At 35.3% G+C, this 19,546-nt stretch overlaps 1 protein-coding gene across 2 annotated transcripts in view; it reads right to left on the minus strand.

Moving 5' to 3' along the window:
* LOC150105523 (late secretory pathway protein AVL9 homolog) overlaps positions 1 to 19,546 on the minus strand; it is a 415,642-nt gene that overhangs the window by 362,018 nt on the left and 34,078 nt on the right. The window contains exons 1-2 of one of the 2 annotated variants that reach the window (XM_090394871.1): positions 17,917 to 17,983; positions 7,849 to 7,919 (exon numbers count right to left, since the gene is read on the minus strand). The gene's annotated coding sequence lies outside the window, so the exon portion shown is untranslated. Of the gene's footprint in view, positions 1 to 7,848; positions 7,920 to 17,916; positions 17,984 to 19,546 lie in introns of those variants that run through there. The other variant, XM_090394870.1, reaches the window with a different exon arrangement.

The raw sequence follows: 19,546 nt of genomic DNA on the forward strand, positions 1-19,546 counted from the left end.
ATGCGGAGAACCGACCACGGCTTCTGACCTAATGTCCAATCCTCACCTTCTCGTGGTGCACCCTGTTGGGTATCTACTTTGATACTGAACGAACGAGGATGGGCTGGCAATTTGGGATTTAGCCGACCAAATTGTATTCTTATTGGTTAAACCAAAATAAAAAATGATGGTACAACATGACAAAATTTCATGCCGGCTGGGGCGTCGCCCGGTTAAACAAGGCCCCCGTTGTTTTCGCCAGGGAACCAGGGCGAACAGCGAAAAGTCAGCTACTGGAACAAATCTGAAAACAAACCTCAACTCAACATCACCAGAGTTAAAGATCGGTACTATCAACGTAAGAAGCCTGAATGGCAAAGAAATGGAGCTAGCTGAGGAATTAGATAAGTACCAGATCGACATAATAGGGGTGACTGAAACAAAAAAAGACCAAAACTGGTGAGATCTTTCTGAGCAATAAATACAAAATGTTATATTCAGCCAATGACAATCAAGGAAAAGAAGGAGTAGCCATAGTATTCAACACAAAATACGAGGCTAATCTTCTTGAATGGCAGTCAGTCTCAAGTAGAGTAATGTGGGCAAATATGAGAATGGGGAACTGGACAATAAGACTTATTTGTGCCTATGGTCCCACAGAAGGCTCTACTAAGGTAGAAGTGGAGGAATTTTTTGAGGCTTTAGAAAAAGCAACTGACACAATGAAAAAGGAAAAGTTGGTCCTTGTTGGGGATCTAAATAGTAGAGTAGGAAATGATTGTGAGACATACAAAAATATTTTGGGAAAATTTGGAGAAAAGAGCAAAGCTAATAATAATGGCAAATATCTGTTGGATTTCTGCTCAGGACATGGACTGGTTATTACTAACACCATGTTCCAACATAAAAATGTGCACAAATTCACATGGAGAGAAGAGGCTAGGAATAAGAAAAGTCTCATTGACTATGTTATTGTTGATAGTGATGTTTTCTCCCTGGTGCAGGACACCAGAGTGTACAGAGGATTTGAAATTGGAAGTGATAACTATTTAGTCTTGAGCAGGATAAAATTGAATTTCATATTGAAAAGAATAACATGTAAGAAAGTTTTAAAGCGAATAAAAGTTGAGCAGCTCTCAGATGTGAACTGTAGACTAAAATACAGAAATATTATTGAAAAAAAAAATGAAAGAGTTTGAGAACAGGAATCAAACCTTGGAGATTCAGTGGCAAACTCTGAAGGAAACATTGATTGATTCTGCCAGAGAGGCATGTGGTGAGGTTGTGTGCAAGGATAAAAAAATCAGAACTCCCTGGTGGACACAGGAAGTTAAAGAGGCAGTGAAGAAAAAGAAGAAAGCATATCAAAAGTTCCTGGCAAATAAGTCAGCTTTTACTCTTACAGAATACAGAGACAAATGTAAGAAAGCTAAACAGTGTGTAAAACTAGCTAAACAAAAGTCATGGGAGGACTTTGGAAAAGAATATAGAAAATAAATATCAAGAAGGTGGCAAAATATTCTGAAGGTTGTTGAAGAAGCTTAGGAATGGAGGAAAGAGTGCTGTAAAAGGAATTAGAGATGATAAAGGTGAAATGAAAACAGGAGAAAAAGATATCCTTGAAGTATGGAGTAATTACTTTGAAAAACTGCTAAATGAAACAAGCAGTGATGACAGCACAGTGATAAAAAACACTGAGCAGGCATGCAGTCAGGAATTCATATCCATACTTGAAGTAGAAAAAGCCATCAAAGGCTTGAAATGTGGAAAGGCAGCAGGAGTAGATGATATTTGACCAGAAATGCTGAAGTATGGTGGTATAAGAGTCTTACAGTGGCTGCACTGCATAGTTCAGAAAGCCTGGACAGAGGGACGAATTCCCAATGATTGGAGTAGAGCTCTCATAGTACCCATATATAAAAAGGGAAATAAAACTGAATGTGAAAATTACAGAGGTATTTCCCTACTGAGTGTTCCTGGCAAGATCTATGCAAGTATACTTGAGAAACGGTTGAGAAGAATTGTGGAAGAAAAGCTTGTGGAAGAACAAGCTGGATTCAGGCCAAATAGAGGTTGTCAGGATCAGATCTTCACTTTACGACAAATAGTCGAGAAAGCATGGGAATATAACAAAGATCTGTATTTAAGTTTTGTCGATTTGGAAAAGGCATATGACAAGGTGCCAAGAGAGAAGCTATTCAATACGCTACAGTTATATGGTGTCAATGGGTCATTATATCAAGCAATACTTAATCTTTATTTGAGTTCTGAGTCAGCAGTTAGAATTGAAGGAAGTACAGGAAGATGGTTTAATGTTAAATCTGGTGTGAGACAAGGATGTACATTATCCCCTCTGTTATTCATTATCTATATGGATCACATTATGAAGGAATGTGGTATTAAACCTGATATCAAAATTGGAGATGTTAATGTCAGCTCTTTGCTTTATGCGGATGATGTTATACTTCTAAATAAATCCGCTACAAGTCTGCAAGATTCTCTGACTAAATTGAATAGCTGTTGTAATAGATATGGTATGAAGGTCAGCAATAAAAAGACAAAGACAATGAAAATAGGCAGAATCATTGAAAATGTCAACTGTGTTGTGAATGGAGAACCTGTGGAACAAGTAAAACATTTCAGCTACTTAGGCACAATTTTTACTGAAGATGGTAAACTAAATATAGAAATAGACAACAGAATCAGCAAAGCTGGTATCGTGGGAAGTCAATTGAATAAATTCATATGGAATAAGAAAGAAATTAGTCGGAACACTAAATTAGCTGTATACAAGACTGTGTTCAAACCAATTTTAACTTATGGATCTGAGAGCTGGGTCAGAACTAAAACACTTGACCAAAGACTACAGACCGCAGATATGAGAGTCCTGAGAAAGATTAGAGGCGTGAACAGATGGCATCAATGGCAATATCATATTAAAAATGAGGATATTAGGAAAGAACTTAACATTGTCAGCATCCAGGAATGTGTTAGCAGAGCTAATCTCAGGTGGTATGGTCACTTAAACAGAATGAGCGAGGAAAGATTAGCAAAACAAGTGTTCTCTGCCAGGTTGGAATGAAAACGACCCAGAGGAAGACCAAGATATAGGTGGATTGATACGGTACAAAGTGCCTTAGACGATAGAAATATAAGATCTGATAATGTTGGAGTCTTGACAAGTAACAGACTGATTTGGAGGAAAATTGTAGATAGGAAGTTAGTAATGATGTAATTTTTTCATGTAGTACTGTCATATCCTGTACACCCCTTGAGGGTACATGGCAGGAATTTGATGATGATGATGATGATGATGAAGTAAAAATCGTGCCTAAGTAGATGAAATGTTTTACTTGTTCCACAGGTTCTCCATTCACAACACAGTTGACATTTTCAATGATTCTGCCTATTTTCATTGTCTTTGTCTTTTTATTGCTGACCTTCATACCATATCTATTACGACAGCTATTCAATTTAGTCAGAGAATCTTGCAGACTTGTAGCGAATTTATTTAGAAGTATAACATCATCCGCATAAAGCAAAGAGCTGACATTAACATCTCCAATTTTGATATCAGGTTTAATACCACATTCCTTCATAATGTGATCCATATAGATAATGAATAACAGAGGGGATAATGTACATCCTTGTCTCACACCAGATTTAGCCTTAAACCATCTTCCTGTACTTCCTTCAATTCTAACTGCTGACTTACAACTCAAATAAAGACTAAGTATTGCTTGATATAATGCCCCATTAACACCATATAACTGCAGCGTATTGAATAGCTTCTCTCTTGGCACCTTGTCATATGCCTTTTCCATATCGACAAAACTTAAATACAGATCTTTGTTGTATTCCCATGCTTTTTCAACTATTTGTCGTAAAGTGAAGATCTGATCCTGACAGCCTCTATTTGGCCTGAATCCAGCTTGTTCTTCACCAAGCTTTTCTTCCACAATTCTTCTCAACCGTTTCTCAAGTATACTTGCATAGATCTTGCCAGGAACTCAGTAGGGAAATACCTCTGTAATTCTCACATTCAGTTTTATTTCAATTTTTATATATGGGTACTATGAGAGCTCTACTCCAATCATCGGGAATTCGTCCCTCTGTCCAGGCTTTCTGAACTTTCTGAAGTCTTACAGTGGCTGCAGTGCAGCCACTGTAAGACTTTTATACCACCATACTTCAGCATTTCTGGTCGAATATCATCTACTCCTGCTGCCTTTCCACATTTCAAGCCTTTGATGGCTTTTTCTACTTGAAGTATGGATATGCATTCCTGACTGCATGCCTGGTCAGTGTTTTTTTATCACTGTGCTGTCATCACTGCTTGTTTCATTTAGCAGTTTTTCAAAGTAATTACTCCATACTTCAATGATATCTTTTTCTCTTGTTTTCATGTCACCTTTATCATCTCTAACTCCTTTTACAGCACTCTTTCCTCCATTCCTAAGCTTCTTCAACAACCTCCAGAATATTTTGCCACCTTCTTGATATTTATTTTCTATATTCTTGCCAAAGTCCTCCCATGACTTTTGTTCAGCTAGTTTTACACACTGTTTAGCTTTCTTACATTTGTCTCTCTATTCTGTAAGAGTAAAAGCTGACTTATTTGCCAGGAACTTTTGATATGCTTTCTTCTTTTCCTTCACTGCCTCTTTAACTTCCTGTGTCCACCAGGGAGTTCTGATTTTTTTATCCTTGCACACAACCTCACCACATGGCTCTCTGGCAGAATCAATCAATGTTTTCTTCAGAGTTGGCCACTGAATCTCCAAGGTTTGATTCCTGTTCTCAAAGTCTTTCATTTTTTTTTCAATAATCTTTCTGTATTTTAGTCTACAGTTCAGATCTGAGAGCTGCTCAACTTTTATTCGCTTTAAAACTTTCTTACATGTTATTCTTTTCAATATGAAATTCAATTTTATCCTGCTCAAGATTAAATAGTGATCACTTCCAATTTCAAATCCTCTGTACACTCTGGTGTCTTGCACCAGGGAGAAAACATCACTATCAACAATAACATAGTCAATGAGACTTTTTTTATTCCTAGCCTCTTCTCTCCATGTGAATTTGTGCACATTTTTATGTTGGAACATGGTGTTAGTAATAACCAGTCCATGTCCTGAGCAGAAATCCAACAGATATTTGCCATTATTATTAGCTTTGCTCTTTTCTCCAAATTTTCCCAAAATATTTTTGTATGTCTCACAATCATTTCCTACTCTGCTATTTAGGTCCCCAACAAGGACCAACTTTTCCTTTTTCATTGTGTCAGTTGCTTTTTCTTAAGCCTCAAAAAATTCCTCCACTTCTACCTTAGTAGAGCCTTCTGTGGGACCGTAGGCACAAATAAGTCTCATTGTCCAGTTCCCCATTCTCATATTTGCAAAAACATTGCAAAAAGAAATGAATTCAAGAAGCAACTGGCAGTACAGCTGAAGGATCATTTGCAATTATCAACCTCCTCAAAGGGATTACAATCTGTTGCATGATCAGAATTAGGAGAAATATATGTACACCTAAGTGAACACCTTAAAATTCTGGAACATAATACAGCAACAACAACAAAAAAAAGTGCCATATGTTATCAATTTCTTTTCTTCATTGGTGCTCCACATTTGTTGTGCAAAAAACTTATGGAGACTACCCAAGACATTTAGTAGTGGTAGCATCCATTTCTTCTTAATAAATATATTACTGTCTGGTATATCCACTAGTTAATTAAAATAAAAATTCCTTATCAATAATATTAATTATAATGTTCATATTATTATCATACCAATAAAGCTATAATAGATCAGTAAATATACATGTTATAGTAATATAAGAAATTATGTTTGAAAGAGTTCCACCTGAATAAGGTAGTTATTTCTGTTATTTTTAATTAATGGAGATATATAGTTGTTACTGTTATAAGAACCAACAGAATGGTGGAACTTAAGGGAAAGTTTCTGAATCTCTGTTACACCTGATATCTTGAGAATATAATATTCTCAGTTATCATGGTGTAACATGAAAAATAAATAACATAAATAAAAACCCCTGCATAAAAGGAATAATTTAATTAATAAAATATTCTTGCATCCAGTATAAATTGAGTAAAATGTAAAGGCCTATTGTTTAGTTAAGATAACAAAAGAAAAGAATATATTAAGATGTATTATGACTAAACAAGGAATTTGTATTAAATAAGTAGCTAACTAGGAATTAATATAGTAATGCGATTAAGAATGAAAGAGTTAAGCGCATAAGTATAAAAGAATGAGTCATGAAATACGCTATGTAAGAGGCTACAGATTAAGCATTAAGTAGAATTCTGAGAAAAGATTTAAAAGGGGGTTAAGATAGAGGCTAACAAGAGAAATAACAGAATATCGCTTAGGGCCTATACCCGGATAGAAACTTCGTTACGAGTTGCCGATCAAAATGACGTATGGCGGCAAAATGCTACCCAATTGGTAGACAGACGGAAAACAAGTAGGAGGCGGGAAAAAGAAGTAAGAAAGGGCACCATTAGGGGAGCAGCTATAAAAGGGTTGGTACCCCACCCCCTCGAGGGGGGTGGGGTACCAACCCTTTTATAGCTGCTTTTTTGAAGAGTAGGCTCTTTTGGTTTTTGGAGAAGACGTTTAGATAGTCAAGGAGGCTTGAGGCCTTTTTGCCTTTTGCCAGAGGAGAAGAAACGTTTGGATAGTCGCGGTGGTTTTAGTTTGGTTTTCTAGTGGATTTCACGGTGTTCCTGAGTGGAGAGATATGGCTTATATCCTCATGCCACAACAAGGAATCGAAGGTGAGCGGGAAAGCTATTCCCGTATTCCTATGAAGAAAGCGAAATATACCATAGAGTCATAGGAAGCTGTGAAAATATCGATGTCCTCGTTTCGGATAGTACAGCCGACGGCGCAGATGTTTATATAGCCCTGAATTGCAAGAAGTTATGCAAGCAAGTTCGTTCAGTAGAAGGTAAAGGCCCGTAAGTGAAGCTAAAGAAAGGTATTGTGAATTTTGTCTTATGTTAACTAGAAGTTGTTTGTGATAGGTACCATTGTCATAATACGGAACTGTTAAAGTGATTAGGGAGAAATTATAATAGGACTTCAGAATTTGATAGAGTAAATGAAGTAAATGGTTTTGTTAATATTGAGTTTGATTAGTGTGAATTGAGTAATCAAGTAGCCTGAGGAATTTGAATGCCTAGTGTGATGTGTAGAGAATCAGAATTGTCATAAATATGTGCTAGAGTAGTTAATGATTTTGTTAGTGTACTTGAAGTTGAATAATCTAATAGTGTGTGGTAATCTAATTTGTCCATGTTAAGTGAATTCATGTTTTGTATGAAATTTTGTGGCGGCATGATCGTAGTAACCTTTGTCGAATCATAGCCCAACTACTTGTATTAAGCTAATTTTAGTGTGTAAGTAATTTAGTTGAGTATTTTGATATGTACCATGTTTAGAGAAATAATAAACATTTTGTTTAATGATAAAAAAGTTGTCTGATATTGCTAATCCAATGCACTGCTTAGAAACATTCGAGCCTAATCACGTGGGGAATTAATGTTAAGAAACGGGAAGTTTAAGGAATTAATGTTGAGTAACAAGAAATAGTGTCACGACTGCAATAGTTACACTTTCAGATATTTGAGATCCTTTTCTCTGTTTATGTATAAAATATCTTAAACTAAATATCCCAAAGGGCGCAGTTAAAATACAAATACTAGGGTTACTACGAGGAACAATAACTCAGATATTAGTAGAAATTTTGGTGATGTCTTGAAAGTAGAAGTTAGAAGAATATAGACGAAGGCAATTTGTAAGACAAACAAAATCGTAAGATAGAATGGGACATAACATCTCTTACCATACAACCGTCTTCCCATCCATATGGCTTTCTTCACATGAGTTATGGTCTGCATATGATTGGTGATATCCCTAGAAATTTACATTCATCAAAATTACTACTGAAAATTTATTTTTAAAAACAAATTTCTTTAAATAAACAAATTTCAGAATTTATTTCAAGTATATATTTAAAAAACTGGAAGTGATTTTTTCTTTACATTCTGATGTTCCTCTAGAAAACTGACAACTCAAAAAATGTATAATCAGGATTTTTAGTGAAGCACATATAAATATAGTATATTTTTATGTGTAAAAACGATGCAAACATACCTTGTGTCATAATTTTTGAAAAAAATATATAATTAAGTTAAAATAGAGTTTAAAAGTTTTTTCAACCTTATTTTAACTGAGTTGTGTCAGTTTTCTTTAAAAATTTACTTAACTTTGTATAATTATATTTTTCTTTAAATTAGGGGCAATGTACAGTTGTGCCGTTTTTCAACATAAAAAATATACACTATTTACTGCACTAAAAATCTCAACTATTAAATTTTTTGAGTTGTGTCAGTTTTCTAGAGGACCAGTGATTTAATGCATACTTTTGTCCTATGTATGATATACACAGCACAGCTGATGATAACATTATATCAGATATGCTAATGACCACCAAAAATGGGTGGTGGTGGCACATACTGTTCTTGACACAGTATGTGGTTATCATCTGTCTTGTGTGAAAGATATATATATGGATAAGTTACTTTTAGAGGGTAACTCTAAAACATCTAAATGAGGAATGCGGCAAACATTTCGGTTTTGGTTAGGCATTTGGCATGTTTTTCAAATATTCGGCTTCAGTCGAATCAGTAGAAAGATTCAATATTTAGCTGGCCAAAGCAGAAAAATTCCTCTGCTGTGCATCACTACAAACACAATGAATCAGAAAAAGCCTCCCCTTATCTGGAGGACTGCATAAAAAGGCTTGTTTGCATTTGCTGTTGACACTTCCTTTGATGTTTTTAGTTTATATTACACAGTGCTAAAAGTTTATATCATAAAGTATTAAAATTTGTCTTAAAATATTGAAAAAGAGTAGAGTTGTAGCCATGAAAAATAAAAAAGCAATATTTGGAAATGTTATGATTTATGCGAAGATTCAAAATGAGCAAATTGTAAAATATGCAAATAACAAAATATTTGGGTGACATAGGAAAAAGAAAATACACATTTATGATTATTAATCATCATGTAAAAATTCAAGCACAGCGATGAATTTGTAAAACAAAATTAAACTGAAATATCGAATCACAATACAATACAAGAACAAGCAGTGAAAATTTAAGGTAAATCTACATTAAGAGTTTAGGATGTTAATGTCAATAAACAACAAATGTTATTTGACGTTAGCAAATAATCTAAAAAAATAATAATAAAAATAGGACACCGATGACAAAACAAAATCTTTGCATTATGCTGGGGATAAAATGATTGGCTGATGATTGCAATGCCAAAGCTACTGAGTAAACTTTTTCTGCAGTACAATTTCTTAGAGAAAATTTCTTTCAGCACCAGCTCAGCATATTCATTGAAAGTGTTTTCAGAAGATAGAAATATTTATGAAGAAACCAGACATAGAACTACTTTCGAAAAAGTCAAAAAATTCCTTTTCCTGAACCATGATGATTCTCTATATTTCACAATTTAAAATAAGTTTTGTTAATATTTTTGTTATTTGAGGAAATAAGTATAATATTTGTACTGAATTTTATATTATATTGTTTTCTTTTTTTTTAAATAAATGCTTTCTATAAAATACAATGGCAGTTTTATTACATTGAATATTGGAGAATATTATGGATCCAACCATGTTTTATAGCCAAATGTAGAAAGAAACTTAGTTTAGAAAATTTATCAGAGATCTTATGAAGGCATAACCGTCTACTAATTATATATTGGATTTTATCCTTTATCCAAGTGTTAGCAAACAAAGTTTGCACCTGAAGTACTTTCAGAACTGGGGTAACTCATGGTAAAGGTGGTATAAGTTCTCATCACTTGCCTTAGTACCTCCCATAATACAAAGCACATCTCCTTGCAGACATGTATAATGGTATGCATTAAGGGAAGGGCCACTACCGTGACCGGTTTCCACCTTTATTGAGGTCTCATCAGTGGGAGCCAGACCCAGAGGTGGTGATACTAAGGTGGAAGTAATGGAGAAGTCATATTTGATATCACCACCTCTGGGACTGGGTCCCACTGATGAGATCTCAATAAAGGTCGAAACCAGTCTGGACAATGGTCCTTCCCTTAATACATAGCATTATACATGTCCGCAAGGAGATGTGCTTTGCATTATGGGAGATACTAAGGCAGGTGATGAGAACTTATGCCACCTTTACCACGAGTTGCCTCAGTCCTGAAAGTACTTCAGGTGCAAACTTTGTTTGCTAACACTTGGATAAAAGATAAAACCCAATACATAATTAGTAGCATAACCAAGTGAAAAAACTTTCAGAAAGCATAACTTTCTGCATCTAAGTTGTCCTGGCTTGCACTATTTAAAGGATATGAACCCTGAATAGGAGCCTGTATTATTCACTTGTTATTAGTGTATGGATTAAGTTACACTGGCCTGATAAGCGTTTCAAACAGTTCATTCTCATCATAGACCATACAATAAGTTGGTTCAAATTGCCCAAGTTCCAAAAATCTTGTGAGTGATCTCAATTGGGCACTTTCTAAAATAGTTCCAAAATTGGATCGCCTAAGAATCTCTGCACTCTTCCCAATAACCAAGCCAAAACTCATTAGGCACAGTCAAAGTCTGCCACTTCACCAAGCATCAGCAGGCAAAAATCCACCACATACCAAACATGCTTGGATGATGGAGTAACCCCCCCCCTTTGCGAACTGTTGATCACAGACCATAAAGCAACAACCCTCTGTTAAATATACAACATAGTTAACTGTTAAATTCTATGGTGGATGGACTGAGTCCTTGACTCTTAATCCCTGCACGTATAATAGCTGCTTTAAATGGGAAGTAGTGGATGGGCATTCGACCTGCTCCTCGCGAGCTTTTGGCGATTGCAGATGAGTCTGCTAGAATGGATTTTGGTCTTCTGTTTAGAGTAATTTCCAGGATTGTAATTAGCAGCTTGACAAATTAGTTAGTTGAGGTGAGTGTCAGTAGTTGTGAAAAACTTTTCGGTGATAGTTTTTAGTAAGAATTGCATGTCTGGTATCTTGGCATCACGATGCAGTGGTAATTCCTGACAAACCAGAGAGCATTCAATGGCATCCTTTGGCATTTATTTTGGATTATTTGTAGCCTCTTGATATTGCTTTGAATAGTATGTCCCCAGGCATACTATTGTACCCTGGTGAGGCATAATTTAGGAAAGGTCTTATCACTGTTTTGTAAAGAAGCAGAATCTTGCTGTTCATATTTAGGTGACTTTTTCTGTTCAAGAGGGAATAGAGCTGAGTGACAGTCTGACTGGCTTTAGATAAGGAATATAATCTGAGCGTATACTGAAGTGCAGGACTTTATCTAGTTGAACTCCTAGGCATTTAGCAGAAGTTTGCCAGGATATCGGTTTGTTGAACATATGGACAGTTTCTAGCTGATTTACTCATCTTCTGGTGAAAAGTACAGCAGAGCTTTTTTTCTGAATTGATGGAGATTCGCACATCAGGCAAGCCACTTTTCAAGTATACTGGTTGCGATTTGAGTTTCTTGGTGATTAGTCCAAGACAAAGTGATGTGGCTATGATAATTGTATCATCTACATACAGAGCAATGATAGTGGAAGCATTTTAGGAAAATCTGCCATACAGATAGAGAAAAGTAAGCGGGTTAGCATGGAGCCTTGGGAGACTCCTGCTGCAATTCTTCTTCCTATAGATTTTATTTTGTTTATTTTTACTCTGAAATTGCAGTTACTAAGATAGGATTTAATGAGTAAAATGAGAGGTGCAGGAAATTTTGGTTGAAATAGCTTATAAATTAGAGTGTAGTGACATATCTTGTCAAATGCTTTGGCCATGTTTTAAAAGATAGCACCAAAGTTTTGTCGCCATTCAAATCCTTGGTTGATATATTCAACAATTCTGTATATCTGATGTGTGTTGTAGAATGGCCTTTCCTAAATCTAAATTCGTCTGGGATTATTTGAGCATTTTCTGCTGCTTCTTGAAGTCTATACAAAAATGTGACCTAATGGGATAGTTTTGAGGGAACTGGATTTCATTTACTGGTTTGGGAATTACAAATACAGTAGACACTGCTTATTGTGATCACTTTGGGACAGTTGCTTTTCGATAAAAATAAATGGCTGATAACATTATATAAAGAATAGAAAAGAATATAAAAAATTGCATCATTTAATTTAATTTATTGTTATGGACATTATTTAAGTTATTGTTATGGACATTATTTAATTTATTGTTATGGACATTATTTAAGTTATTGTTATGGACATTATTTAATTTATTGTTATGGACATTTAATTTATTATTATGAACATTATTTAATTTAATTTATTTATGAACTACTTTTTAATAAGCAACAACATAAAATTTATTTTAAAAACTTATCTAGTGTTGTCTGTCATGTGTTTGAATATAGGAGTTCATGAATAAATTGCTAATACTCATAATGCCTTTTGAAGTTTGTTGCTCTATGTTGCACCCCGCAACAAAGTATTCATAGATCTCCTTGCATCAGGGCATTGATTGGAGGAGCTTCTAAAATTTGTTCTTCTATACTTGTATTAGGTTCACTTTCTTCTACTAGTTTAAAGTTCTCATTGGAAGCAGTTTGACAAATTTCTGACACTGTCATTGTAGCCGCCACTTCAATGTTGTTATCAATATCCAACCAATTTTCAAACTCTTCTTTTGACATACTATCTGGGGTTTTATCAAAAATTTCATTTGTAAAATATTGAAATTCTTCGGAAGGAGTTTCAGAGTTTGCTTTAAAAAATCCACCTTTTTAGAAGCAGTTTTCTATAGTCTTCTCTGAGACTTACTTCCATGACATTGATACCAAATGCAATGTATCAAGAAGGGAAATCTTTTTGCAATTTCACTTATCAGATTGGTCTTTTATACAATCAAGTTCAGCTATAATTCTCACACGAACTTCCCTGTGATAAAAAGGCAAGAAAATTACTCTGATGTTCTTTAACGATAAATTGTTTGTGTGTGCAATGCAGTTGTCTACTAACAAGACAATTTTTTGCTTTAATTTAAGCAAAATTAAATTTAATTTAATTTAAGATCCCACTTAACTAACCAATTGTTGAAAATAGCATTAGTCATCCAAGCATTTGTACTAGAACAGCAGTCAACGGACAAACTTTTGACACCTTTAAAACACCGAGGATTTTTATTTTTTCCAATCACTAGGAGCTCTTGTTTGTCACCTTTCATTTTAGCACAATAAAAAATTGTCACTCACTCTCACTCTTTCGAAAATTTAAATCTTTTAGTACTTTCATTTTTAAACAAATAAGTATGCTGAGGCATTGCACAAAAATAGAGTCCTGTTTTGTGTGCATTGCAAATATCTTCAGGAGAATATTCAGCAATAATTTTTAACCATTCAGTCTTAATCCACGCATCAGCTGATAAAAAAAAATCAGCATTTTTTTCTTCACCATGAATACATTTTACACGATATTCTCTTGCTTTTTCCACCTTTAAACCATCCATCAGTTGTGGTGAAATTTTCTTTGAACATTGTTTTTGCAAGTTCTGCTTTTTGACGTATCAAAGGCCCATTAATCGAAGCATTCTTTTCACAAACATTACTAAACCGAATTTTTAATGCTGATTCAACCTGAGTATCCTTACCAGATCAGGCTCTCTTCCTATCCATGCCTAGTGGCTATGTGCTTCGCAACCACATGCCTGGGGGAAGGAATGTCCTAGGTTCGATTCCGGTCGACGAAGTGAGGAGCTTAAGGATCTTTCTCAACCATAGCCAAGTTAGCTGGTCTTGGGCATGGACAGCAGGGTTTTTCATTCCACAAGCAGGCAAACCGGCCACCTGAACACAGGCTACAGTCATAGAATATAGTACTTAATCCCTCATTAGGAGGGCTCAACCAGTCCTAAGGGGGCTGTTAATCGAGGACTGGTTTCCACCCCCCTCCCACCCACCCCCGAGGACTGGTTGAGCCCTCATTAGGAGGGCTCAACCAGTCCTCGAGGAACAGGGGGGTGGAAACTCCACACGAATAAATAAATAAATAAATTAGTAAGAGCTGAAGTTTCAATGTTTGATCTGTTTTAAGATCTTTTATTATTATTGTTCCGGGAAACTCCAAGGAGTCGACAGACTCATCTTACCCAAGAATGGTTGTGAAATTTTTAAATGTACAGCCGCACTATGCTGACTCATTTTGGGCAACTTATCATAGCACTCCAAAATTCTTTGCTTTTCTCACTGAAAGAGAGCACAAAAATAAACTTGAAAAATCACAATTCGACTGTATTTATACCTGCCTGCATTTGCCTGGAAGATTTAAAATTTACGGGAGATTAAGATTATAAGAAGATAACCCATCTGCATTTGCCTGGAAGATATGGGATTTATGGAAGAATAAGATTAAAAGAAGATTAACACAAGTCAGATTTTGACAAATGTTCTTTGTCAAATTTTCTCCTGATTAACCCTTAAAGTTCTTAATTCTAAGATGCAAAAGGCGAAACATTCGAGGATTTTGATAACAATAACTGGAACTTTGATTACAATAGATAATTATTTTTAATTTGTTTTAAATGGTGTGTTTTGGGATGAACTAATTTTGATAACAATAGCCGATTGATAATATTATCCGTGATCACAATAGGCAGATTCTACTGTACTTATATCTGCTAGTTTCTAGTATGTAGGAAAGTAATTGAGTCATAATATTGAATTATAATGGCTACAAGATGCATGATGCCCCTTGTGAGTGAGAAGTTTGATAGAGATCACGTATGGTCCTGGTGCCTTTCTGGATGCAGTTCAGCTGATGATACAGGTTTAGTGATGTTTAGAAGGCTCATATTTCTGATTTCTGTGCATACTTGACTGTGTATCTTTTCTATGAAGTTGAAATCTGCATATTTATAGTTGGGAGTGCACTGTTTTTATAAACTATCTGCAAAAGCTTCTGCTTTATCAGCATCATTGTAGGCAATTCTCCCATTCTCCGCTAATAGGAGGAAGGGACCAGCAGTTAGTTCGGAGCCCTCTCATACATTTACAATGTCTTCAGTATTTAGGTGTTCATTATTATCATCAAAATTACTGACATGTACCCTCAAGGGGTGTAGAGGATATTATGATAGCACTACATGAAAAACTTACATCATTACTAACCTCCTATCTACAATTTTCCTCCAAATCAATCTGTTACCTGTCAAAAATCCAACATTATCAGATCTTATACTTCTGTCTTCTAAGGCACTTTTTACAGTATCAATATCCACTTATACCTTGGTCTTCCTCTGCATCTTTTTCCTGCTGACCTGGCAAAAAACACTTGTTTTGCTACTTTCTTTTAAGGTTACACGGTGATCAGCATTCATATTTCAGAATTTAGGGACACAAAACACACCTGTTGAAATTATTATTTTACTTATTATTAATAAAATAACACTTGACGTTTCGACCCCTGTATTGAGGTCATCATCAGAAGGATACGTATGTATATGAAACCAAGCTACATGCTCTTGCACTCTATAAAAGTAAATTAAATCTATGCTGTTAATTAATCTTTTTCTTAGCCTGACATATAGTGATAAAAAAATAAAAAATTAAATTAAATTAATTAATTTAAAAAAAAATTTTAATAAATAGATAATTAATAAATAAATTAAATAAAAAAATACAATAAACTCTGCTAAAGTCCTCCTGATTACTAAGATTCTTCTGAATTTGTACAGTTCAGATTGTTATACTACAATTTTCTTCTGGACTTGTACAGTTCAAGTCGCTATTGAATGTTAAGGGGGAAAAAAACACTTCACCAAGTCTTCTTGTATTGAGATTTTTCTTTGGCTTGTTCTAGTTGCTATATGGTTGCAAATGGGTCCTACACATCCTCGGAATGGTTAGACCATCATTTTTGTTCAGACGGAATGATTAGACCATCATTTAAAGAAGCATTTCATATGCTTCTTTAAATTTCCTCTCGAATCAGGTTTTGGTGCGGTGTAGGGCCTTGGTACCTTTCCAATCAATTCTGTGGTATGTTTGGAGTGAGTCGTCAGAAAGGCTGGTTTTTCCAAAATGGAGGTATTTAATGGGTCGTTTGTGTTCGTCCTTCCTAATTGGGATGGTTCGCCCTGTTTCCCCTATGTATGGTAGGTTACATGTGCATTGTATTTTGTAAACCCCTGGGTGGGCTAGGTGTGGAAGAGGATCTTCGGAAGAATTGAGTAGGTGTCTTAATTTTGTTGGGGGTTTAAAGGTAGTTTTGAAGTTGTATTTGTGCAGTGTTGTCTATTTTTTTTGGAAATGCCTCTAACATAAGGTATGGCAATAGCATTCTTGAAATCTTTTATTGTTTTTAGTGGTATCTCTGTGGAGGATCTTGTGAATAGTTTTTTTACTGTATCCATTTGTCATAAATGTATGGTTGATGATCTTGTATTCCTGGTTTAGAGCTTGTTCATTTGAACAAATTGTTTGAGCTGTGTTTAAGGGTGCTTATGATCCCTAGTTTTTGTGTTGGGTGGTGATAAGAATTTTTTTGTATATACTGGCTTGTGTGTGTGTGCAGGTTTGCAGTAGACCGAGAAGGAGAGACAGCCTGAGAAAAGACGTGTGACGAGTGTGTTTAGGAAAGGAAGAGAATCGTTTCTTTCCATTTCAATGGTGAATTGGATACGTTTGTGTTGTTTGTTCAGGTGGCTAATGAATGTATTTAGTGCTTCGAGGACGTGGGGCCAAATGGCGAAAATATCGTCGACGTATCTGAGCCAAATTTTGGGCTTCAGGCACGCTGACTCTAGAACTCGTTGCTTAAAGTTTTCCATATAAAAGTTAGCTATCTATTGGGGGGAAAAGTGGTGAGCCCATGGCTGTACCCTCTTTTTGAAGGTAAAAATTGTTTTGCCACATGAAATATCAGGAGCAGAGTATGCGAGCAAAGAGAGCCGTGATGTCGTGTGGAAATATGTTCTGTAGGAGCAAGATAGTATCATTGATTGGGACATTGGTGAAAAGGGAAGTTATGTAAAAACTGACTAATAAATCTTGGTCGTTGAGTGTAATGTTTTTAATTTTGTTTATGAAATGTGTGTATTTTTTATGTAGGAAGGGGAATGACCTACCAATTCCTTGAGTGTGGCTGCTAATTTTTTGGCTAAGTGGTAATTTGGGCTGTCAATTCCTTCAACAATCGGACATAGTGGTGTATCTGTTTCGCGTATTTTTGGCAGGCCATAAATTCTGGGTGTGCGGACATAATTAGGTATTAGTTTTTTAGTTGTTTCTTCTGGCCATGTGTTAACGGATTTAATTAATTCAGTTGTTTTCTTTTTGATGCTCATATTTTGATCAAAAATATAAGCGTTTCGTGGGGTTGTAGTTTACCATTTGGTAGGTGTTGTGGTCCGATACCAAATGGTTCATTTGTGTTATGTAAGTTGTCCGATCTAAAACAACAGTGGCATTCCCTTTGTCTACTTTTGAGATTATAATGTCCTGGTTATTTTTTAGGGATTTGACATGAATTGGTTTTATTTTTTTAACAATCACATCATCATTCAGTCCAACAGTATAGCATTTTAAAAAACACTCACACACAGAGCCAGAGCCATTTGTTCTAATGATACAGCTCTGACCACAGAACTCAAATATCTGCACCATACGTTCTTAGCCAACAGCTACAATCCCTACAAAACAGATAAATTACTGCAGCCCCCATTACCCCTCCCTCCCCTAATACACAGGAACACAGCATGACCATCTTTATTCCCTATGTCAGAGGTACATCAGAAAAGATAGCCAAAGTACTGATGAAACATGGGCTTCACACTACTTTCAAACTGCATATAAAACTAGCAACTCTGATCCGCTCACCTAAGGATAAACTTCACCCTTTAGCACACCCAGGTGTGTATGAAGTTCCTGTAACTGTGACTTGGCCTACTATGGACAAACAGGAAGATAAGTTAACATCCACCTGGAAGAACATAAAAAAAATACATTCATTACTATTACTATGGCAAGTCAGGACTGGCAGACCATGCTTTGGCTACTCCTTTCACAGGATTAGATGGAAGAAAACAAATGTGCTATTTAGGAGTTGTTACAGATCTGAAAGGTTATTTTTTGAGTCAGCAATGACTTTTGAAGAAGTCTCCTAACCTGAACAAGTATGGTTGTATTAATTTGCCGAAAATTTGGGAAACTGTCATCCTAAGAGAAACTCCCACATAGCTGTAATGATTTTTTCTTTTTTCCAACATTAGAGGGTGCCATAAATAGGACTTTAGATCTTTTGTAGACTGCAATTTTATTGTTTTACTTACTGTCGCATGTACAAGTGTGTTGTGCTCTGATGATGCTGATTTGAAATTCAGCAAAATATAAGCAGTTAATAAAACATCTTTTGATTAAATTGTTTGGTGTTGTTAATATCATTTAAAACTTAAGTTATGAATAACCGTCAACAACACCTAAGCTTATTTGTTAGACAGATTTTGTCATTTTTTTTTGTTTGTTTCATTTCCATTTCTTTGCTATTCAGGCTTATGTAGATAGTACCGATCTTAAACTCTAGTGATGTCGGATTGGGATGTATTTCAAGATTTGTTCCAGTAGCTGACTTTTCACTCTTTCTTTTAAGGTTACACGGTGATCAGCGCTCATATTTGTAAATTTAGGGACACAAAAAACACACGTGTTGAACAGATTATTTTATTAATTACTAACAAAATAAAACTTGACGTTTCGACCCCTGTATCGAGGTCATCATCAGAAGAATACAAGTGTATAAGGAACCAAGCTACATGCTCATGCCCTGTATACCGGTAAACTAAATCTATGTAGTTAATTATTCCTTTTCCCTAGCCTGACCTCTAGTGATAAAAAATAAAAATTTAAATTTAAAATTTAAAAAAATAAAATAAAATAAAAAATAAATAAATAAATAAAAATAAAATAAAAATAAATAAAAATAAAATAAATAAATACAACTACAATAAACTGCTAAAGTCCTCATGTATTAACATTCTTCTGGATAGTTCTGATTGTTATATGATTTCTTTCAGTTGTTGTTGGATGTTACAAACACTTCACCAGGTTGTCTTCTTGTAGTGTGATTTTTCTATGGCTAGTTTAGGTTGTTATACAGGTTGTAGATGGGTCCTCCACATTCTTGAAATGGTTAGGCCATCATTTTTGTTGAGTGAGATTTGGGTTGTGCTTGACTCTTTAAATGACTCTTTAAATTTTCTCTCAAACCAAGTTTTGGTGTGGTGTCCCTTATACACTTGTATTCTTCCGATGATGACCTCGATACAGGGATCAAAATGTCAAGCTCTATTTTGTTAGTAATAAATAAAATAATCTGTTCAATACGTGTGTTTTTTGTGTCCCTAAATTTACAAATATGACTTTTCACTGTTTGCCCTGGTTCTCTGGTGAAAACAACGGGGAGTCTTGTCTAACTGGGTGACACCCCAGCTGGCATGAAATTCTGTCGTAT

The sequence above is a fragment of the Typopeltis vanoorti genome, chromosome 6 (assembly GCF_054136105.1).
Source record: "Typopeltis vanoorti isolate ZY-2024b chromosome 6, IOZ_Tvanoo_1.0, whole genome shotgun sequence".
NCBI classification, from domain to species: Eukaryota; Metazoa; Arthropoda; class Arachnida; order Uropygi; family Thelyphonidae; genus Typopeltis; species Typopeltis vanoorti.